The following is a 24,925-nucleotide window of genomic DNA, read 5'->3' on the forward strand; positions in this document are numbered from 1 at the left end:
ATGCACTTCTGTGTTCACTGTAGTATTCACAGTAGGCAAAATAGGAAAACAACCCTACTGTCTATTGAAATGGAATGATTCTTTTTAAAATCACTATATATGGACAATGAAATATCACATAGTTTCACTAAAGAAGGAAATTCTGCCATATTCAACAACAGGAATGAACCTGAAGTACATTAGGCCAAGTAAAATAAACCAGATACAGAAAAACAATTACATATTGTACAACTGATCTCACTTACATATGTAATAAAAAATGTCAAACCCATAGAAGTTGAAAGTAGATTGGTGGTTATTAGGGGCTGGGTTGTGGTACAATTGGGACATGTTGATCATAACATAAAAAAATTTTATTATAAGATAAGTAAGTCCAAGTGTGGTGGTACACACCTACATTCCCAGCCCTCTGGGAGGCTGAGGCAGCACGATTGCAAATTTAAACCCGCTTTAGCAGCCTAGCAACTTAGGGAGGCTCTCTCAAAAAATACATAAAAAGGCTGGGATGTAACTCAGTGTGAAGGTCCTGGGTGTGAGCCCCAGTACTGCAAAAATAAAACAAAGTAAAACCAAATGAAACAAAATATTCTGTGGATCTAATATCCAGCACAATGAGTGTAGTTATGTCGAGGGTGTACATCTTAAGTGCCCTTACTACACACAGATACAAACACACACACACACAATAGTTATCATATGAAGTGATACATACATTATTTAATTTTGAGGGTAATCATTTTGCAATGGATAAATTTTGTACATTTCAAATATACAACATTTATTTGTAAATTGCACTTCAATGAGAGCCAAAAAATGAAACAGAAGAGGACGTAGAGGAGTGAGAGGAGCAGGAGGAGGAGGAGAAAGAGGAAAAAGAAGAGAGGAAGAAGAGGAAAAAGCAAGACCCTAAGTATTCGAAGGTTTAAGCAAGAATCTTTGGTATTGTCCAAGGAACCTATCTAACACAAATTTAGGTGCAAGTTTTCATTGCTCTCTGTTGAAGATAAATAGTGATAGAGCTTCCAGTGCCTGAAAATATCCTTACTCTAGTGAATCTTCGCATTTCGGTGGGAAGTCATAGTGCTAAGCCAGTGTTTTGCCAACTTCTCTATGGCATCTTCCGTCTGCTCCTTGGCAGTTTTGGCAGAGCACTGATCCCTCTGCTTTTCTATGTGGTTTCTAAGGGAGGATGAGCTTCTAACTATACACATTTATCAGCATCTGCTGAGGAGAAAGATGAGAAGACAGCACACAATTAACATTCGTTGAAGGCAGTATTAGTTTCCTAGGGCTGCCATAACAAAGCAGCAAAAATCCTGCACTTGAAACAACAGAAATGCATTATTTCACAATATCAGAGGCTTTAAATCCACAGTCAAGGTGTCAGCTCACCAGGCTGCCTTTGAATCTTGTAGGGGAAATTTCTTTCCTGGGTTTTGTTGATTTGTTGGCATTTCCTATATTACAGCTGAAACACATTAGTCTTTGCCTACAGTGCTACAGTGTGTCCTTTGTCATTATCTCTGTTTTCTCTCCTCCTATAGTAAAGGCACACTCTACTCCAATACAAACACCTTAATTGTGTTTGGAGCCACCTTCTTTCCAAATACATTGCATTTTGGGCTACTGGGGCTCAGAACTGTAATTAATCGTTTGGGGTGTCATATTTGATCCACAAGTGCTAGATATTAGTATCTCTTCACAACCCGGTGAAAAAGTTTTTACAATCATTACTTTAAAAAACAAATAGCAGAAGCTGAGGAAATAAATTCTACAAAATCATCTGTATGATTCAGCTTTCCTGTTGCTGAGCCACCATACCCAATGCCTACAGTTTAAAGGAGAAGTTTATTTTGGTGTGTGGTTCAGGAATTCAGTCCATGGTCAGCTGACTTTAAGGCAGAAACATCATTGTGGAAGGACATAGCAGAAGCAAGCTGCTCACTCTACGGTAGCCAATCAACACAGGGAGAAGAGATGATGAGGAAAATGAGATATAACCCCCAAAGTTATAGCCCCAATGACTCATCTCTTCCTACATCCTAAGAAACATTTACATATGAACTCATCAATTGATCAATCCACTATTGAGTATAACTCTGCCATGATCCATTCACTATCCAAAAAACCCTATGTCTGAACACTTGAGACATTTGAAGGACATACTAGCTCACCGTAATTTCATCTTAGTAGTGGAATGAACAGGCAAGATTTAGACCCCACTGGCACTCTGTAAGGACTTCATGATTTTACCATTCTGTCAGGCTCACTTCAGCTCTATTAAAAACCATAAATTCAAATCCCATGCTGACATAAATACATGAAGGAAAGAACTTTGAAAAAACACAGTAAATAACCCTGAAGGAGTTACCTCTAAAAAAAGAATATGTAGCATGGAAAGAGCATAAATGAATGAAGGCTTAAACTTTATAGGTAGTCTACAAAATTGTTTTGGTGGAAAACTTTGTTATTTATATTTCAGGCACAACAACATACAAAAAGAAAGAAACCTATGTTTCACAATGACTAAAATATAAACTTATGATCTACATATAAAAGAAAAATAAGAATTCAAAATCAAATTATTTGATTTGCTATGCTTTGAAGCTTTGACTTAATTCTGCAAGTGACTGGGGAAAACATTTAAAAAATACACATGGCAATGTTTTCTTGAGATATGCTTAAGAAAATAACTCTTGCCGCAGAATAAAATTAAATGATAGAAGATGAGACTAAAGCAGATCATTTACAAAGATATTAAAATTAACATGTAGCAATACCAGGCTAAAACCTCGTATTCTAGATATCCATGTATCTTTAATATTTTTAAAGATTTTCTACTTTGGCTTTTAGAATCTTATTTACAGTAAACATATTCAATATTTGTAAATTTAGGACATTATGAAAATGAGATAATTCTTTAAAATCAATAAGCATGGTTTTAGTTTCTAACAACATGTGAAGTGATATGTGCTAAAATATACAGAAATCTACAGTATTTAAGAAATAAAAGTCGGGTTTTTCTGGCAAATAAATAAATAAATAAAATATACAGAAACAAAATACCTACCTGGATAAAATGCTTTAAGAAATCTTGAATCCAATATGATTCTAAAAGACTATTAATGGCAATCTACAGCTGTCAATCTTCTAAATAAAACCTAAAAGATAAGTTGCTATACATAAGCCCATCAATTTGAGAATAAATCGATGTGTACCCTAATGGGATTCTTTTCTTTCTATAATCACAGGGTATCATATGGAATGCAAAGTTTAAGAAGGAGAGTCACACACCTTAGTGAGAGAAGGGATAATAATCACTGAACTCATTAGTAAAGAAAGGGACCATGAAATTTGCCTGATCATCCTGCCCTCTAGTATATTGTTTAAATTTATTGAGTTATTAAATGAAACTCAAAGAAATAGGACACTATGCTTTTTACACATGAATGCAAATAATCATAAAAATGTCAATTTCTTGAAAGTCATGTGCCTTGTAAATTCAAAGTAAATCCAATCAAACTTCCAGTTTGGCCTTGTATAAAACTTGATAAAAGCCAAGATATTCTGGGTAAAGAAAGGCATAGAAAGGGAGTTTTTGATGGCTGATACAAGAAATATATATAATTTCAAATATTTTGGATTTTGTAAAATAAAAATGTGGCATGGCAGACTACTGAAGGAAAAGAGATACACTTCTTTTAGAATTTAAATAGTAGAAATCCATAGGTAATTATGACAAATGATTCAAGCTGATTCAATTCAAGATGAATTAGGAGCTTAGTTACCCCTAATTGTAACTGAAGTTTCATAGTAAAATTGTGAAGTTTCATCGTAAAAATATATAGGGATATATTTTAGACCTTCAAGTAACAAAATATATTAGATACAAGATGTGCACAACACTGAAAATGAAACGAAACATTAATAAATGTGTCTACCTTATTTAAAACTTTTATTTATCAGAATATATGTTAAATAAAATGAAAATAAAAATGACAGTATTCACAATATACTGAATTAACAGAATTTAAGTTATAATTATCTTAATTAGAAACCATGAATGTATTCATTATATAAAATCATTAATATGTTCATTATTTTACTAGATAAATATATTTGAAATTACAATAAATTTCAAGTTGGACCATGGAGTAAAAAAATAACAGGCAAAAAGCTTCAGTGACATTTCAGATGAGCAATATCTATGTAAAAAAACAAAGAGGTATATTCAACCAAACTGATGACCATGATACACAAAGAAAAAGCATAATAATATGTATTACTTCAATCTCAATGGATAGGTAATGTCTAAAATATAAGGAAAAAATGGTGGAAATAGAGTAGATCCATGACTCCACATTACTCATGGGATGTATTTCACACAACCACATTGTAAAACTTCCTTGTTGTTAATTTCCAAATTTAAACTTTCACATACCCCATAAACCAATCAACTAAAGCATGCACACTAATAAAGTACATGTGTATATACACATATATTTGTGCCTGTCTATACATGTATGTGTATATATACATATATGTATTTCTGTTTGTTTATATATGTACATACATGTATGTGATTGCTAATAAGAGTGACTTAAATTTTGATAAAAGACTGAAAACAACTCAGATGCCCAAAAAAACAGATGAAGAGGTATGTTTTTTTAAATATAGCAATGCATAGCATTAAAAAAGATTGAACTACAGTAACTTGAAAGAGTACAGAAGAATATTGGTTTCAATATTAAATGAAAAATGATGTATGTGACATGATCTATGTAGAATAGGGTTAAAACTATTGAAATTTTATATATATATATATATGTTTAAAGTGCACATTTAAAATTATTAAAACTATTGTACACACTGAGAGAGGCATATCTATATAGATATAGAGTTATAAAGTTCATAGATAACCATGAGATAATATAAAAAATAAGTAAATTAAATGATAAACATATATTTCAGAATGATTTGATGATTACAATAGTTATGGAACAATATAGTGATTGGTGACAAGAAGAAGCACATGACTTGCTGCTCTGGCAAGTGCTCTCTTAGATGCATCACCTTACACCCATAATTGTATAAACCACAATTGTATTAGTGTGTGTAAGACAATGATTACATTATAGGACAAGTATCCAGAGTGATTCTAAGGTCAGGCATAGGTGTTTATGACAACACTCCTGCAAGAAGCATTCACTTCTGAGGTCAGGACCACTGATGAACTAACTGTGGGCTCTACCCCTAAAAGGTCTCCTTAATCTCTTTACCACACAGTGGTCATGCCTCCAAAACATGGACTCTTGAAAGACATACACCAAAGCATAACAAGCAGTAAGATGCCTCCAAAGACAACGTTTGATAAGCAAGTAAGGGTAGAGAATCAAATGTTAGAAACCTAGAATGTTATAAAACAAACCTACTAACATCTTAAAAATAATAATTGATGATGATAATAGCTCAAAGTAGGATAAACTATTGGGGTAATGAAAACTACAAAATCATATCACTAGTACTGGATAATGTTTTAACAATAAAACATTTGTAACTTCCTTTTTACCTTCAGAAGAATAAAATATTAGTATTTATCATTAAATATTAACATGTAGTCTTATGTATATGTGTGTGTGTGTGTGAGTTTATGTTGTGTTTGTGTTTTTTTACTCAAAATGAGAAAATATGATTTCAAATGGCATTTTAGGAGGTGAAAAATGGAAGTACATTTTATTTTTTTACATTTTTTTTGTACCGGGGATCGAACTTGGGTCCTTGCAGTTGCAAGGCACTTGGTGGGACAACTGAGCTAAATCCCTGGCCCAGGATGTATATTTTAATAAATTTCTGATATTAAGGATCTTTAGTTGTGATAATATTGAGACTTAAATTACCTGAAGTTTTTCATGCCCTAGAAATAGAACAGACTGTGATGAGGAGAGTAGTTGAGAAACATCCAAAAGAAGATATATTATATGCAAGATAACCCATTTTATTGGTATATATTGATATGTCTAAGAGATATTTCTGGAAAGTGAAAATTGTGTTTATTTTACATATTTGGAAACTGTTCACCTATAAAATGAAGTAATACAGTGTTAGTTGGAATTTAGACTATAACTTAATTACTCAGCAGTATTTCTAGAAAAAACTAACAAAGTAAATTATATGTTCCTCTCTTGCAGAAACTCAAAATTTACTAATCAGTTAAGGCAGTGATGTTAAATTATGTTCCTTTACTCATAAACTATCATGATTGATTGGAGATCTACAATGAAATCTCCAGTGCAATAAGTGCTATATTTCCATGTGATTTCAGAGTAAGACAGAGAGTACTTCTGCTTGTATTATTCTGGGAATGCTCTTACCTGGTTTCTAACGTAAAAATAAACAGTTCAAATTGGCTGACCTCCATCTTCTAGGCTATAGGCAGCCTGGTCTGAAAAGCCAGGCTTTTGTTGTAGCCTTGGAAGAGTTTTAGCACACACTCAGAAATGTGCTTGTGCCAGCCTTCTCCCTAATATGAGGAGATGGTTTGTGAAAAATTATAAGTAATTTATAAATCATATCCATATCTAGTATGTCCTAACTCCTCAAAATTTTCCTGTGGTAGAGAAAAAAAAAGTTTAATTAGTGCAAAAACATTCAATTTTAGCAGAAATAGCCCTCAAAGGTAGGGCATTCGTAAATGCCTACCATTTTAGATTTGCTGAAATTTAGAAAGTTGTAATCATTGGGAAGCTTTATACACTGATGCTTAGATTGTAAATTGGTAGAAGGATTTGCTCTATGTTGTTCATTTCTTCCTTTTTAAAATTTATTTTATTGGTACATTTTAGGTATAAAATATAATGACATTCATCATTGGAAATTTGCATCTTTACATAATCTCTCTTGGTTCCTAGTTTTCCCTATTCCCCTGCCCTCCATTCAACCCCTCCATCCCTTCCTAATTACAAAGAATTTGTTTCCATTTCTTCATTTTCTCATACTAATTCCATTCCCTTCTTTCCTTTTTCCTACCCCTCCCACTTCCTCTTCCCCCTTTGCCCCTTTTCTTCCTATTTCACAGTATCTATAGTACCTTTTAGTCCTTATTTACACTTTCAGTTTCTCACACTAGAGAAACTATATGGTATTTACACATGTGTGTTCTATTTATTTCACTTAACAGTATCACCTCAATGTCCATCCATTTAGCTATAAATGTCAATAATTTCTCATTTTTTATGGCTGAGTAGTACTTCATTTTATTTTTTGAATCCCACATTTTGTTTATCCAGTCTCCAATTGATGGGCATTTGGGCTGGTCCCAAGTTTTAGCTATTACAAATTGTGCTGCTATGAACATGGATGTACATATATCAGCATAGTATGATTCTTTTAATTCTTTTGGGAAGATACCGAGCAGGGGGAATAGTTGGGTGAAGTGGGACTCCTAGTCCTAGTTCTTTGAGGTATCTCCATATTGATTTCCACAGTGGTTGCACCAGTCTACACTCCCACCAGCAGTGGAGCAGTGTTCGTTTTTCCACACATCCCTGCCAGCATTTGTTATTTATTGATTTCATGATAGCATGATAGCAGCCATTCTTTCCAGAGTGAGGTGGAATCTCAGTGTTGTTTTCATCTGCATCTCTTGAATGACCAATGATGTTGAACATTTTTTCATATGTTTATTTACTATTTCTAATTCTTTGTCTGAGAAATATCTGTTCATTGGAGATGCCCATTTTTGGATTGGGTCTTTAAATTTGGGAGGTCTAATTTTTTAAGTTCTTTATAGATTCTAGATAGTAGACCTTTGTCTGAGGAACACCAGGTGAAATTTTTCTCCCATATTGTGGGTTGTCTTTTCACTCTGTTGGTGGTTTCTCTTCCTATGCAGAAGCTTTTTAGTAAGAAGAGATCCCACTTGTTGATTCTTTGTGCTAGTTCCCTGGAAACTGAGATTTTGTTTATAAAGTCTTTTCCTACACCAATGTCTTCAAGAGTTCTACCTAACCTCTGTTCCAGACAGTTCAGTGTTTCTGTTTTAATATTTAGATCTTTAGTCCATTCTTCAGTTTAATGTAAGGTGAGAGATTTAGGTCTAGTTTTAATCTTTGGCAAATTGAAACCCAGTTTTTCCAGCAGAATTTATTAAAGAGGCTATCTTTCCTCCAGTGAGGGTGTTTGGCTCCTTTTTTGAAGATGAGGGAGCTGAGTGTGTGCGGAGTTGGTTCTGCATCTTCTAATCATTTCCATTGGTCCTCAGGTCTGTTTCTTTGCCAGTATCATGCTGTTTTCATCACAGTAGCTTTTCAGAATAGTTTCAAGTTGGGGATTGTGATACCCCCTGCCATGTCTCTGTTCCCTAGAATTGCTTTTACTATTCTAGGCCTCTTCTTGTTCTAAATGCATTTTTGAATTGATTTCTCAAGGTCTGAGAAGTATGCTGCTGGAATTTCAATTGGTATTACACTGAATTTATATAGCAGTTTTGGAAGTATGGCCATTTTCACTATGTTGATTCTTCCTACCCAAGAGCAAGGGATGTCTTTCCATTTTCTGATATCATCTTCAATCTCTCTTTTCAGAGTGCTATGGATTTCAGAGAAGAGGTCTTTGATTTCTTTTGTTATGTTATTCCTAGGTATTAATTTTTTTTGGATGCTATTGTGAAAGGAATTGTTTGTCCTATTTCTCTTTCAGTGAGCCTGTTGTTTGTGTAGAGGAAAGCTATTGATTTTTGTGTGCTGTTCTGCATCAAGCTACTTTACTGAATTTGGTTATTAAGTCTAGAAGACTTTTGGTGGAGTTCTTGGGGTTTTTTATATAGAGTGGCATGTCATCTGCCAATAATGACAATTTGACTTCTTCATTTCCTATCTTTATTACTTTTCTTTGTTTCTCTTGTCTGTCTAATTGCTGTGGCTAATGTTTCCAAAACTTTATTGAACAGGAGTGGTGATAGTGGAGATCTTGGTCTTCTTCCTGATTTCATTGTGAAGAATTACAGTTTTTGATCATTTATTGTGATATTGGCTGTTGGTTTTTCATAGATGGCTTTTATTAGATCGAGGTAGAGACTCTGTTTTCCAATTTTTTGGAGAGTTTTTAATCATAAATTCATGTTAGATTTTTTCAAATGCTTTTTCTGCATCTATTGAGATGACCATTTTTTCCCTTGGCTCTATTGATATAGACTATTACATTTATTAATTTGTGTATGTTGAACCTTACTTGTTCAGGGTTTATGATCTTCTTGATGATCGTTTGCATTCTATTTGCCAGTATCTTATTAAAGATTTTTGCATCTATATTCATTAGTTAGACTGGGCTATACTTCTCTTTTTAGGTTGGGTCATTGTCTGTTTGGGGATCAAGGTGATGCTTGCTCCCAGGAATGAACTGGGCAGTATTGCTTATTTTTCAATTTCATTGAAGAATTTAAATAGTAATGGCAGTAGTTCCTCTCTAAATGTTTTGTAGAATTCAGCGGTGAAGCCATCAGGACATGGGCTTTTCTTAGTTGGTAAGTTTTTAATTATGTTTTCAATTTCATTGATCGATATTGGGTTGTTTAGAATTTTTAGGTCATCTTTGTTCAACTTTGCTAATACATACATATCTAGGAATCTATCCATTTCTTCTGTATTTTCCATCTTATTGGCGTATTGGTTCTTGAAGTAGTTATTGACTATCCTCTGTATTTCTGCTAGGTCCATTGTAATTTTACCCTTTTCATTCTTAATTGTATGGATTTGGGCCTTTTCTTTCCTTTTTCTGAAAAGGGGGGCTAAGAGTTTGTCTATTTTGTTTATACATTCAAAGAACCAAGTCGGCTTCATTGATTTTTTTGTATCATTCTCTTCTTTTTCTAGAACCTTGAGGTTTAGCATTAGGGTATTTGATTGGGCTTGCTGTGTTTTCGTAATATGAGTATTCACTGATATGAATATCGCTCGTAAGACTGCTTGCATTGTGACCCATAGATTCCAAAATGTTTTATTGGCATTGCTATTTAATTGTAGGAACTGTCCAATTTCTTCTATAATTTCCTTTGTGACCCACTGGTTTTTCAGAAGTGGGTTGTTCAATTTCCATGTGTTTATGAAACTTTTGTGTTTTTTTGCTATTTTTTTTTGGTATGAAATTCTTTTATTGGTATATTGTAGGTGTACAACACAATTACATTTCTCATTGGGAATTGTACCTTTACATAATGCATCTTGGTTCATGTTTTTTCCCCATTCCTAGCCCTCTCTTCATGCCCTCCACCCTTCCCTATTTACAGAGACTTTATTTCCATTTTTTCCATTTCTCATCATTTTTCTTTCCCTTCTTTCCTTTCCCCTGCCCCTCCCACTACACCTACCCCTTTGGACCTTTTCTTCCTATTTTGCATTATTGATTATTCATTCTAATCATTGGTATATTTTAGGTATACAATATAATGACGTTCATCATTGGAAATTTGCATCTGTACATAGTCTCTCTTGGTTCTTATTTTTCACCCTTGCCAAGCCCTCCCTTCAACCCCTCCAGTCCTCCCTATTTACAAATATTTTGTTCCTATTTTTCCATTTTCTCCTATTAATTCCATTCCCTTCTATCCTTTCCCCTAGCCCTCCCACTTCCTTACCCTCTTTCCCTTTTCTTCCTATTTCACATTACCTATTATACATTTAGTCCTTATTTACACTTTCAGTTTGTCACACCAGAGAAACTATTCTGTATTTATACATGTGTGTCCTATTTATTTCACTTAAGAGTATTGTCTCAATGTGCATCCACTTAGCTACAAATGTCTCTAATTTCTCATTTTTTATGGCTGAGTAGTACTCCATTTTATTTAAAAAACACATTTTCTTTATCCAGTCTCCAGTTGATGGGCATTTGGGCTGTTTCCAAGTTTTAGCTATTACACACTATGCTGCTATGAACATGGGCACACATATATCACTGTGGTATGATTCTTTTAATTCTTTGGGGAAGATCCCCACCAGTGAAATAGCTGGGTCAAATGGGACTTCCAGTCCTAGTTCTTTGAGGTATCTCCATACTGATTTCCACAGTGCTTGCACCAGTCTACACTCCCACCAGCAGTGGAGCAGGGTTCCTCTTTCCCCACAGCCATGTCACCATTTGTTATTGGGTGATTTCATGATAGCAGCCATTCTTTCTGGAGTGAAGTGGAATCTCAGCGTTGTTTTCATTTGCATCTCTCGGATGACCAGTGATGTTGAACATTTTTTCATGTATTTATTTGCTATTTCTACTTCTTTGTCTGAGAAATGTCTGTTCATTTCAGATGCCCATTTTTGGATTGGGTCTTTAAATTTGAGAGGTCTGATCTTTTTAAGTTCTTTATAGATTCGAGATAGTAGACCTTTGTCTGAGGAAGAGCAGGTGAAGATTTTTTCCCACATTGTGGGTTGTCTCTTCACACTGCTAGTGGTTTCTCTTGCTGTGCAGAAGCCTTTTAATAAGAAGAAATCCCACTTGTTGATTGTTTGTGCTAGTTCATGGGCAAGTGAGGTTTTGTTCATAAAATCTTTTCCTCCATCGATGTCTTCAAGGGTTCTACCTAACCTCTGTTCCAACTGGTTCAGAGTTTCTATTTTAATATTTAGATCTTTAATCCATTTTGATTTTAGTTTACTGCATGGTGAGGGATACAGGTCTAGTTTTAATCTTTGGCAAGTTGAAGCCCAATTTTTCCAGCACTATTTATTAAAGAGGCTATCTTTCCTGTAGTGAGGGTGTTTGGCTCCTTTGTCAAAGATGAGATGGCTGAGTGTGTCTGGTGTTGTTTCTGCATCTTCTAATCTATTCCAGTGGTCCTCAAGTCTGTTTCTTTGCCAGTACTATGCTGTTTTCATCACAGTAGCTTTGTAGTATAGTTGCAGGTTGGGGATTGTGATACCCCCTGCCATGTCTCTGTTACCTAGAATTGCTTTTGCTATTCTGGGTCTGTTCTTGTTCGAAGTGAATTTTTGGATTGTTTTCTCAAACTCTGTGAAGTATGCTGCTGGGATCTCAATTGGAATTGCATTAAATCTCTATAGCAGTTTTGGAAGTATGGCCATTTTCACTCTATTAATCCTCCCTACCCAGGAGCAGGGGATGTCTGTCCATTTTCTGATACCATCTTCAATCTCTCTTGTCAGAGTGCCATAGTTTTCAGAGAAGAGTTCTTTGATTTCTTTCGTTAGGTTGATTCCTAAGTATTTCAGTTTTTTGGATGCTATTGTGAAAGGAATTATTTTCCCTATTTCTCTCTCAGTGAGTCTGTCATTGGTGTAGAGGAAAGCTCTTGATTTTTCTGTGTTGACCTTGTAACCAGCTACTTGACTGAATTTGGTTATTAAGTCTAGAAGACTTTTGGTGGAGTTCTTGGGGTCTTCTATATAGAGTATTATGTCATCTGCAAATAATGACAATTTGACTTCTTCATTACCTATCTTTATTCCTTTTATTTCTTTCTCTTGTTTAATTGCTGTGGCTAATGTTTCCAGAACTATATTGAACAAGAGTGGTGATAGTGGACATCCTTGTCTTCTTCCTGATTTTAGTGTGAAGGATTTCAGTTTTTGACCATTGAGTATGATATTGGCTGTTGGTTTTTCATAGATGACTTCTATCAGTTTGAGGTAGAGACCATCTATTCCAATTTTTTGTAGGGTTTTTATCATAAATGCATGTTGGATTTTGTCCAGTACTTTTTCTGTGTCTATGGAGATAATCATATGGTTTTCATCTTTGGCTCTATTGATATAGTGTATTACATTGATTGATTTTTGTATATTGAACCATCCATGCATCCCTGGGATGAATTCCACTTGATCAGGGTGTATGATCTTCTTGATGATCTTCTGCATTCTGTTTGCCAGTATCTTATTAAGGATTTTTGCATCTATGTTCATTAGTGAGATTGGCCTATAGTTCTCTTTTTCGGTTGTGTCTTTCTCTGCTTGGGGGATCAAGGTGATGCTTGCTTCCAGGAATGAATTTGGGAGTATTGCTTCCCTTTCAATTTCATTGAAGAGTTTAAACAGTAGTGGCAGCAATTCCTCTCTAAATGTCTTGTAGAATTCAGCAGTGAAGCTATCAGGGTCCGGGCTTTTCTTAGTTGATAATTTTTTAATTACATTTTCAATTTCATTGGTTGATATTGGGTTGTTCAGAATTTTTAGGTCTTCATTCAACTTTGGTAATTCATATGTATCTAGGAATCTGTCAATTTCTTCTGTGTTGTTTATCTTATTGGCGTATAGGTTCTAGAAGTAGGTATTGATGATCCTCTGGATTTCTGCTGGGTCTGTTGTCATTTCACCCTTTTCATTACTAATTGCATGGATTTGGGCCTTTTCTTTCCTTTTTCTGAAAAGGTTGGATAAAGTTTTGTTAATTTTGTTCATTCTTTTGAAGAACCAACTCTTGGCTTCATTGATTCTTTGTATCATTCTCTTAGTCTCCATTGCATTGATTTCTCCTCTGATCTTTATAATTTCCTCCCTTGTATGAGCTTTGGGGTTGTCCTGCTCTTCTTTTTCTAGAAGCTTGAGGTTCAGCATCAGGTTGTTTAATTAGGATCGTTCTGTTTTCCTAATATGCCTATTCACTGCTATGAATTTCCCTCATAAGACTGCTTTCATTGTGTCCCATAGATTCTGATATGTTGTATTGTCATTGTTGTTTAATTGAAGGAACTGTCTGATTTCTTCTTTAATTTCCACTGTGACTCATTGGTTATTCAGAAGTGTGTTGTACAATTTCCAAGGGTTTATGAAATTTTTTTAGTTTCTTTTGCTATGGATCTCCAATTTCATCACACTATGGTCTGATAATATACAGGGGATAACTTCAATTCCTTTGCACTTACTTAAACATGTTCTATTTATGAGCATGTGGTCTATTTTGGAGAATGACCCATGTGCAGCTGAGAAGAATGTGTATTCTGATTTTGTGGGGTGGAAGACTCTGTAAACATCTGTTAAGTTCATTTGTTCAAGAGTTCGATTGAGTTCTAGTATTTCAGTACTTATTTTTAGTCTAGTTGATCTATCTATTTGTGACAGTGGGATGTTGAGTTCCCCCACTACAATTGTATTAGTGCATATATGACTTTTCATGTCCATTAGTATTTGTTTTATACAGTTGGGTGTACTAGAGTTTGGTGCATAGATATTTATGATTGCCATCTCTTTCTCTTGGATTCTTCCCTTTACAAGGATGTAGTGTCCTTCTTCATCTCTCTTAATCAGTGTTGGTTTGAAATCTACTTGATCTGCCAAGAGGATAGCTACTCCTTTTTTTCAGGTTCCTGTCACATGGAGTATTGTTTTCCACATTTTAACTTTCAGTCTATTAGTTTTCTTTTGAATTAAGTGTGTTTCTTATATGCAGCATATTATTGGATTTTGCTTCTTGACCCATTCTGCCAGTCTATTTCTCTTGATTGGTGAACTGAGACCATTAATGTTGATGGTTATAATTGAAGCGTCTTGACTTTTAATTGCCGTTACATTTTCTTTTTGTTAGGTTCTCCTCTTTTACATTTAATTTCTTGTCATGCCACATGAGTTCATTCTGCTTTGCTTCCTGGGGTTGTGATCCTCATTGTCTGTTCATGGATATTGTGTAAAATACTTTTGAGTGCTGGTTTGGTATTCACAAATTTCTTAAGGTGCTCTCTGTCATGAAAGTATCTTATTTCTCCATCCATTTTGAAAGATAGTTTTGCAGGGTACATCAATCTGGGTTGGAGGCTGTTTTCTTTTAGGCCTTGGAATATGTCACTCCAAGCTCTTCTTGCCTTGATGGTTTCTGTTGAGAAGTCTGCTGTGATTCTGATGGGCTTTCCTTTGTATGTGATTTGTTTCTTTTCTCTGACTGTTTGGAGAACTTTGTTCTTCTGTTGACACTCCGGAATCTTAACAATTATATGCCTATGTGTAGATTTTTTTTGATCAAGGCTATTTGGAGTCCTATATGCCTCACTTATCTGTATGCCAAGCTCTTTTCCCCTGCTTGGGAAGTTTTCTGTCATTATTTCTGTGAAGAGATTTTTTATGTCCTCTCCACAATCTCCTGTTTCTTCATTGAGCCCAATCAGTCTTATGTTATTCTTCTTTGCATCATCTAGCAGCTGCTGGATTGATTTCTCATGTTCCCTTATAATTTTGAAGCCATTTTTCTTTTCCTGGTCACTAATTGCAATGTTATCTTCTATATCTGAAATTCTGTCCTCACATTGGCTCATTCTGCTTTGTAGACTTTCAATGGAGTTTTTCATGTCCTGGAAATCTATTTGCATCTGTTTTATGGATTTCATTTGTTTCTTATGTTGGGATTCCATCATGTTCCTGAGCTCCTCTCTAGATTTATTAATCATGTCTTGCACTAGGGGCACAATTTCTCCTGTTATCTGAGAAATTATTTCTGATTCCATTTTTCCCAGATCCCCTTTTGTTGCCAATTCAGTTCTTCCAGACGGTTGAGTATCATAGTGTTCCATCTCATTTCCCTTTGAGGTTGCTGTAGGTGATCTGGATGTCTGGTTTTGAGACTTATTTATGTGTTTTCTCATTTCGACTGGGGCAGGGGGCTGTTAGTGCCTGCACAGATTACCTCCTCTGACTTGGGTGAGGTGGGACAGGGGCCGGGAGCAGTGGTAGTGATGGTCACCCAAAAGCCCTTTCTTGTGGGCTGGGAGCAGTGGGAGGGATGGTGGCCTGGAAGCCCCTTCCTCTGCACCAGGAGCAGTGGGATGTCGGCTCGGAAGCCTCTACCTCTGGGCTGGGAGAGGTGGGAGGGATGGTGGCCTGGAAGCCCCTTCCTCTGCACCAGGAGCAGTGGGACAGAAGGTGGCCAAAAAGCCCTTTCTTCTGGGCTGGGAACAGAGGGAGAGACGGTGACCAGGAAGCCCCTTCCTCTGGACCAGGAGCAGTGGGATGACGGCTCAGAAGCCTCTACCTCTAGACCAGGAACAGTGGGACTCAGTACTTGGTCTGGTGGTCTGGGGTCCTCTGTGTCTTTGTAGTGTGGAACCAGGTGGCTGCCTTTCTGCATCGGGGTGATTCGGTGACTTCTGCATGATTCAGGACCTCGGTAGGGCATGCACAGAACTTCCTGTGTGCAGCGAGCTGATTGGGCATGTTCTGTGTGACTCAGGACCTTGATAGCACATGGGCAGACCTGCCTGTCTGCAGCAGAGTGATTCAGCATCCTCCAGGTGACTCAGGACCTCGGTAGGGCATGCACAAACCTTTGTGTGTGCGGTGGGCTAATTTGGCATGTTCTGTGTGATTCAGGACCTTGGTAGGGCGTGCACAGACCTGCCTGTCTTCAGCTGGCTGATTTGGCATGCTCTGTGTGACTCAGGACTGCAGTAGGGCATGGGCAGACCTGCCTGTCTGCAGCACAGTGATTCAGTGTCTTCCGGGTGACTCAGGACCTCGGTAGGGCATGCACAGACCTGCCTGTCTGTAGTAGGCTGATTCAGTATTCCACACAGCTGGGGACCTCGGTAGGGCATGCACAGACCTGCCTGTCTGCAACGGGCTGATTCAGCATATTCTGTGTGACTCAGGACTTCGGTAGGGCATGCACAGACCTGCCTATCTGCAGCAGGCTGATTTGGTGTGTTCTGTGCCACTCAGGATCTCGGTAAGGCATGGGCAGACCTCCCTGTCTGCAGTGGGGTGATTTGGCATCTTCTGCCTGACTCAGGACTTCGGTAGTGCATGCACAGATCTGCCTGTCTGCAGCAGGCTGATTCAGTGTGTTCTGTGCCACTCAGGACATTGGTAAGGCATGGGCAGACCTGCCTGTCTGCAGCGGCATGATTCGGTGTCTTCTGGGAGACTCAGGACCTCGGTAGGGCGTGCACAAACCTTCCTGTGTGCAGCCAGCTGATTGGGCATGTTCTGTGCAACTCAGGACCTTGGTAGGGCGTGCACAGACCTGCCTGTCTTCAGTGGGCTGATTCGGCATGTTCTATGTGACTCAGGACCTTGGTAGGGCATGCACAGACCTTCCTGTGTGCAGCAGGCTGATTCGGTGTATTCCATGTGACTCACTTTTTTTTGTTATTGATTTGCAATTTCATCGCACTATGGTCTGATAATATATGGGGGATAACTTCAATTTCTTTCCAATTACTTGAACATGTTTTATGAGCGAGTATGAGGCCTATTGTGCAGAATGACCCATGTACAACTGAAAAGAATGTGTACTCTGATTATGTAGGGTTGAATACTCTGGAAACATTTGTTGAGTTCATTTGTTCAAGAGTTTGATTGAATTTTAATATTTCATTTCTTATTTTTTGTCTAGGTGGTCTATCTGTGACAGTGGGGTATTGAGGTCCCCCACTACTATTGTATTAGTGCTTATTTGATTTTCATGTCCATTAGTATTTGTTTTATATAGTTGGGCACACTAGTGTTTGGTGCATATATATTTATTATTGTCATCTTTTTCTCTTGGATTGTTCCCTTTACAAGGATGTAGTGTCCTTCTTTGTCTCTTTTAATCAGTGTTGGTTTGAAATCCACTTGATCTGCAAAGAGGATAGCTACTTCTGCAGTTTTTTAGGTTCCTGTCATGTGGAGTATCATTTTCCACCCTTTCACTTTCAGTTTATGAGTTTCTTTTTAAATTAAGTGTGTTTCTTATATGCAGCATATTGTTGGATCTTGCTTCTTGACCCATTCTGCCAGTCTATTTCTTTTGATTTGTGATTTGAGACCATTAACAATGATGGTTATAACTGATACATATTGACATTATTGTCATGACTTTTTTTGCATTCTCCCCCTTTGCATTTAATTTCTTGTCGTGCCTGATAGATTCATTGCTGGACTTCCTGTGGTTGTGATCCTCATTGTCTTTTTCTAGGATGTTGTCTAAAATTTTTTGGAGTGCTGGTTTGGTATTTGTGAAGTTCCTAAGGTATTCTTTGTCATGAAAGCATCTTATTTCTCTATCAATATTGAAAGACAGTTTTGCAGGGTACATCAATCTGAGTTGGAGGATGTTTTCCTTTAGAGATTGAAATATGTCACTCCAAGCTGTTCTTGTCTTGAGGGTTTGTGTTGAGAAGTCTGCTGTGATTCTGATGGGCTTTCCTTGGTATGTGATTTGTTTCTTTTCTCTAACTGCTTGTAGAATTTTGTTCTTCTGTTGGGTTTCTGTAATCTTAGCTATTATATACCTATGTGTAGATATTTTTATCACAGCTAGTTGGAGTACTGTATGCCTCAGTTATCTATATGTCAAGTTCTTTTCCCCTGCTTAGGAAGGTGTCTGCCATTAATTCTGTGAATTTTTTTTTTTTTAAATCTGCACTTTCTAGTGTTTTTTCTTTGACTCTTGTCAGTCGTGCATTATTCTTCTTTTCATAGTCTAACAACTGCTCGATTGATTTCTCATGATCCCTTACTATTTAAAATAAATTTTTCTTTCCTTGTTCACTAATTGCAATCTTATTTTCTATATCTGAAATTCTGTCCTCACATTGGCTTACTCTGCTGCATAAACTTTCAATGGAGTTTTTAATCTCCTGGAAATCTATTTGCATCTGTTATATGGATTCCATTTGTTTCTTATGTTGGAATTCCATCATGTTCCTCACCTCCTCTATTTTTTTTTTATCTGTGTTCTCTCTAGATTTATTAATCATGTCCTGCACTATGGGCACAATCTCTGCTGTTACCTGAGAAATGATTTCATTTTTTCCAGATCCTCTTTTGTTGCCAGTTCATGGAGTCCAGGTGGTCCAGTATCAGATTGTTCCATCTTGTTTCTCTTTGTGGTTGTCTTCAGTGATCTCTTAGTCTGGTTTTGAGATGTATTTATTTGTCTTCTCATTTCAACATATGCAGCCTACTGTGCCTTGTTGAGGCAACTTTTTCTCACCCAGTGGTCTTCAATTCTCAGCAAGCCACTGAAGAGACTTTTCACTGCTGCTTACCAGTACACTAATCCCTGGGTTCACAAAGGTGGCCTTCTGGATCCCTGAGCTGACCTGTTTTCTGGGAGGGCTTCTAGCTGAGGCCTATGCACACTTGTGATGGTATCTAGGTGTACCTCTGGCTAGGGCCCCAGGTACCTGTTGCCTGGGAGGGCCTTTGGCTGGGGACTGTGCACCCCAGTTCCTGTTGTGTGAGCAAGCTTCTGCCTAGGGTCTAGCACACTTACTGATGGTATTAGTGTGAACCTCTGGCTGTTGCTTGTGTGCCTCTGCAGCTCTGTTCCAGGTGGCCCTTTGGCTTGGGCTGGTATGGTGAGCCTCTGTGGTTTGGTGGAGCCCTGGCTGGGATCTGCTTGGCGCCATGCTGCTGTGGTCCACACCACTGATCCCCCCAAATAAGGTAGTCTGGTGTGCCTTTATTGAAGAGATTTTCTTCACTTTTCCACTGGGCTTCAATTTTCATCAAGGAGCTCAGAGAGGCCCTCTTTCTGTTGTTCACTTCTGCTCTATCTTCTGGAGCTCAGAATAATGTCCTTTATGACCCCTGCAACTCTCTAGTTTGGATACAAGTAAAGGTTAAGCACAGCCATAGGGAGGAGGGGTGTGCTGTTGGCACCTACACGGCTCACCTCCTCAGCATGGCGAGGAGGGAATCTCCGCTCCCCGGGACTCAGGGCAAGTGGTACAGTGTCTTAAGAGGCTCAGTTCCTCAGTGCTGGGGGAGCTCTGCTCCTTGGCACTTAGGGGTAGTGGAGCTCTATGTTATTTAATAGACAATCTGAGACTTTTTTTTGGTATGGGGATCAAATTCAGGATCTTGCACCTGCAAAGCAGGCACAGTGCCACTGACCGAAATCCCTGGCCCATTCTGGGAATTTTTTAAAACTCATCGTTGACTCCAAAATTCCATACATAATAAAATATATTATTAAAAATGAAATGAAATATGATATATTGTTTGCAGTAGTGAAACTGGGGCAAAATCTAAATAGCTATTTATAAATATTAATCAAATTAAAAAGGTATCATTTCCACAGAATTATTTGCAAATATAAAGATGGCAATTATATGGGATGTATTTATATCATCTTATTTTGTAAGACACTTTTAAATGTAAGTATAAACACTACATATGTATCAAATGTGTCACAGAACAGTATTTATGAAAATAACAGAAATATATACATTGAGTGTAATTATATGTAATTAAAACATTTATCTAATTCAGTTAAATTTTGTTCTTACAGTAGCTTGCATTTCTTTCATTATAAATCTACCCTTCTTTATGGCAGAGTAGTACTTCATTGTATATAAATGCCACAGTTGAGTCATTTGTAGGAAAATGGATGGGCCTTTACACTACAATGTAATGTGAAAAAAACCAGACACACAGCTTAGATATGGCACGTTTTCTCTTATAAGAGAAATATAAAATAGAAATACAAAGTGAAATAAAGATAGATAATAGAAAGTAGGGAGATAGATAGTTTTCAAATGGGAAGGGTATCAAGAGATGAAAGCAACGGAGAGGAAATGAAGGTAAAGGAAATGAAAAAAGAAATATGTTTTATGCACTTGTACCAACTCTCCACAAGGAATGTAAATATTACATACTGCAAACATGTACTGATAAAAATTAAAAAATGAAAATAAAATTAAGTAGACTGTATCTGATTGTTTTGTTGTTGTTGTTAAAATGAAGGTCTCTTTTAAGAATATAAACCATTCACTGCAGTGCAATCAAGCTCAGATAATGGTAAGGGAATTATTTTGCTTACTAAATATGTTTTCATTTCATCCATATTTACATGCTGTATTATTATTTTTATTTATTCCAAAGAAATTGAGTGTGGTAAGGAGGGAGAATAGTTGGATGGATGGTAATAAAGCAGCATGGTATTATTAATCAAAGTTGTTTCTTGATATGTAATTCTATGGGTTAAAAAAATACTAAAGTTCACTGTATGCTACAATAGAAACTTTTTCTAAGTCTGTAGTAAAATAACATTGAATGACAGAAATTATAATCAATTATTAAACAAAACCTTATTGCACAATATTTTTCTACAATTAAGATAAATGGCCTTAGTGACTTAAGGGCCTTTGCTTTTCTGAATCTTGTCAAATCCAGTTGAAAAAATGGCCCATCTAGCTCTTTGGGACTAAACTATTCTGAACACAAAACAGTGCCTGAAAATTAAATTAACCACTTCACTGAGTAATGTATTTTTTTTGCAGATTCAGAAAATCTACTTTTTAATTTTTTAATTAATATATGCTTGCAGTGCATAACATTTACATTTCTTGTATGACAATGGTACATGTACATAACACAACTTAATTCCTTTTTTATCCCCTTTCTCTTCCCTCTTTTTCCCTTTACTTCCATTTTTTCATCCCCTTCTTATTTGAGAAAGATTTACCTTCCTCCTTCCTATTATCAGTCTTTATTTTACTGTTTACTTATACTTTCGATTTCTCACATAAGAGAAACCATGCAATATTTAAGCCTTAGCAATTCATTTCACTAAACATTATGGTCTCAAGGTGAACCCACTTTCCTACAAATAACTCATTTATATTTCTTTATGACAGAGAAGTACTTCATTTTGCATAAATACCACATTTTCTTTTCTGTTCATATGTTGATTGGCATATGGGCTGCTTCCAAGATTTAGCTATTATGAATTGTGTTTCTATAAACATGGATATGCATGTATCATGTAATATAATGTCTTTAACATTTTCAGGAATATCTTAAGGTAGTTACTTTCTCATTACTTAGACACAACACCAAACACCTAGAACTTTGGGGAAAGGTTTAATTTGTCTCACACTTTATAGAGGTTTCATTCCACAGTCAGCTGGCTCAGAGGTAGGGTGGCGTGGTAGAGGGACATGGCAGTAGAAATACAGCTTATAGAATTGCAGGCAGAAAGCAGAGAATGATCAAGGGAAAAGGGAGGGAGATACACTCTTCCAGGATACACCCACAATGACCTCCTTTCTCTAACCAAGTTTCACCTCCTAACATCACATTTAGCTATAAACTTATTGGTAGACCATGTAATCCACTTATGAATATCACACATTCATGATCCAGTCACCTCCTGTGTGAGTGTGTGAGGCTTTAGGGGGACATCTAGATATAAACTACAATGAGGAAGACACCTAGAAGGGGAATACCTGAGTCAGAAGGAATTTCTAGTTTTAAATTTCTGAGAAATCTCCATAGTGACATTCATAGTGGTTGTACTAGTTTGCATTCCCACCAACAATGCAAAAAGGTTTTTTCCCCAGTGCCCTAGACAACATTTGTTATTATTTGATTTTTTTTTTCAGTTTGTGATCATTCACATAGGTGCTTATTTATTATCTAGCTGATTTTTTCATGATGAGCATTCTTTCGAAGTTAAGCTGGAATATCAGTGTTGTTTTAATTTGCATTTCTCTAATAGACAGTGATGTTGAGCATTTCTTCATGCTTTTATTGGCCATTGTACTTCTTCTTTTCACTTGTCCATTTTTGATTGGGTTTTTTATTATGAAGAAGTCTATTTTTTGGAGTTCTTTATATATTGTAGATTTTAGGACTCTGAGGAATAGCTAGCAAATTTTTGTTCCAAATCTGTAGGTTGTCTTTCCACACTGTTGGTTGTTTTATTGCTGGGCAGAAGTTTTTTAATTGGATATGACCCTATTTTTTGATACTCAGTACTATTTCTTGAGCAACTGGGGTTCTTTTTAACAAAATATTGCCTCTGCCTATGACTTTAATAGTTTTTCCAGCAGGTAAAGTGTTTCTGTTTTAACTTTTAGTTCTTTGTTCTATTATGATTTTAGTTTAGTACACAGTGGGTACATGGGAGAAGAGTCAATCTTCTTCATGTATATAGCTATTTTTCTCCAACACTGTTTATTAAAGAGGCTATGTTTCCTCCAGTGCATATATTTGGATATTTGTCAAAGTTCAAATAGTTGAATGTGCTCAAAGTTGTTTCTGTATCCTCTATTCTGTTTCACTAATCCTTATGTCTCTTTTTGTGCCAGGACCCTGTTGTTTTTACCACTGTAGCTTTGTACTATGACTTCAAGTCTGGGATTGTGATGCCTCCTGCTTTGGTCTTGTTAGCTAGGGTTGGTTTTACTATTCTGGGGCTCTTCCAGTTTCATATGAATTTTATTACTGAACTCACTGAGAAAGAAACTTGGAAAAAAAATAGCGTTCATGACAGCACCTAGAAAAATTGAAACCTTAGGAATTAATCTAAGAAAGTAAAAGACCTCTGCAATGAAACCTAGAGTACTGAGAAAGGAAATTGAAAAAATTAGAAAAAGTGTATAGTTCTTTATTGCACACTCCTGCATTATTGATAATTTTTGATGTTCTATGCAGTGACAATTGTTGAAAGGCTGGGTAGTAATGGTGATGATAGCAATAGTGCAATTTTGTAACCCAAGGGCATTTTCATCATGGGAGTAATTTCAGTGCTTAAAATGGATTTAATAATTGTAGAAAATATTTTCAAACTGTTTCCTGGAGGACAAAAAAGAAAAAAATACAGTTCTCTGAACCAAGTTTTTTTTGTGAGAAAAGAGTCAAAGTGTTTGAAAATCACTGACATTCTATCACCAGCCAGTGATGGGGACAGGCTCCTAAATATTTACTACAGCTTCCAGGAGAAAAATACACAGGGGTGGGCTGGGGATTTAGCTCAGTGGTTTCACTGCCTGCTTGCTGTACAAGCGCAAGGACTTGAGTTTGATCCCCAGTACCAAAGGAAAAAAAAATACACAGGGGTAACAATGTGATTGTCCTCTAGGCTCAGGTATCTTCAAAGATGGTTTTAAGTGTGACCAAGAAGCTATAACACAAATTAATGCATCCATTTAATATAAGTTTCATCATAATTAAGCATAATAGAACTCTTAGAAGAGTTTATCAACTTCTATAAGATTTTGATGAGAACATTTTTAGTTCCTTGATGGCTCTAATCTAACTGCACATTCTATAGGAAATAATTTTCTAAGATAATTTTCTTCTGAGCTGGTTGATGCCTATTTTGCTATGTGTAACATCTTTATTCAATGTGTATTGGCTATTGGGGAAGCAAAATGAGCACTGACCTTCAATTTAGAATACTGAAATATATATTTAAAAGATAAAAATATGTCATTTTAAAAGCCATGTTATATATAAATTTCAGCAATTCTTAACTTTTCTCAATCTGTTTCTAAAGATAAAATATGAATATCTATATCACAGTTATTATAAAAAGATTCTGTGATAATTTACCAATAAATTAACTCAGCAAGCATGTATTGTGAACTTACTATGCATCAGAAACTAGAAATACAGAGTTTAAAAAAAGAAGGTCACAGTCACGTAGAGAAGAAACAGTAAAGTAAGCCAACAATATGTAGTGTGAACAGTGTTCAACCCTACTAAGCCTTTAAAAAGCAAATCATGAGAAAGAAATTCATAGGATTCCAGCATTAGGACAGAGAAAGAAAAGAATCTGTGAAGACATAGGATTTAAATAGAGATCTGAATAATATTTAAAGACTCCACTCAAAGAAATGGAGGTAAAGCAGATCTAGCAGTTCACAAGGAAAATAAGGTGAAAAAACCTCTTAAAATTCAAAACATGAAAGCCTGTAAGATAGCCTTTAATAGCTGAATGGATAAACAAAGTGTGCTACATATATACAATGAAATATCAAGCAGTGCCCCAAATAGCCGTCAATCCACAAGTTGACATAATTGTTCAATGCATGTGGTTTTTTAAAAAATATTTTATTTTCAACTTACATATAATAGTGGTATCAATATTTCCACACATACATGTGGTGTGATCAAATCAGGGTAATTAAATTATCCATCACCTCTGCATAATTACAGTAAGAACATTTAAAATCTAATTTTAGAAATTTACTAAGATAAATAAACCGGACTGA

This window comes from Heterocephalus glaber, unplaced genomic scaffold (assembly GCF_053883595.1).
Source record: "Heterocephalus glaber isolate CG9 unplaced genomic scaffold, H.glaber_assembly_v1.0 deba00000470, whole genome shotgun sequence".
Lineage (NCBI taxonomy): Eukaryota > Metazoa > Chordata > Mammalia > Rodentia > Bathyergidae > Heterocephalus > Heterocephalus glaber.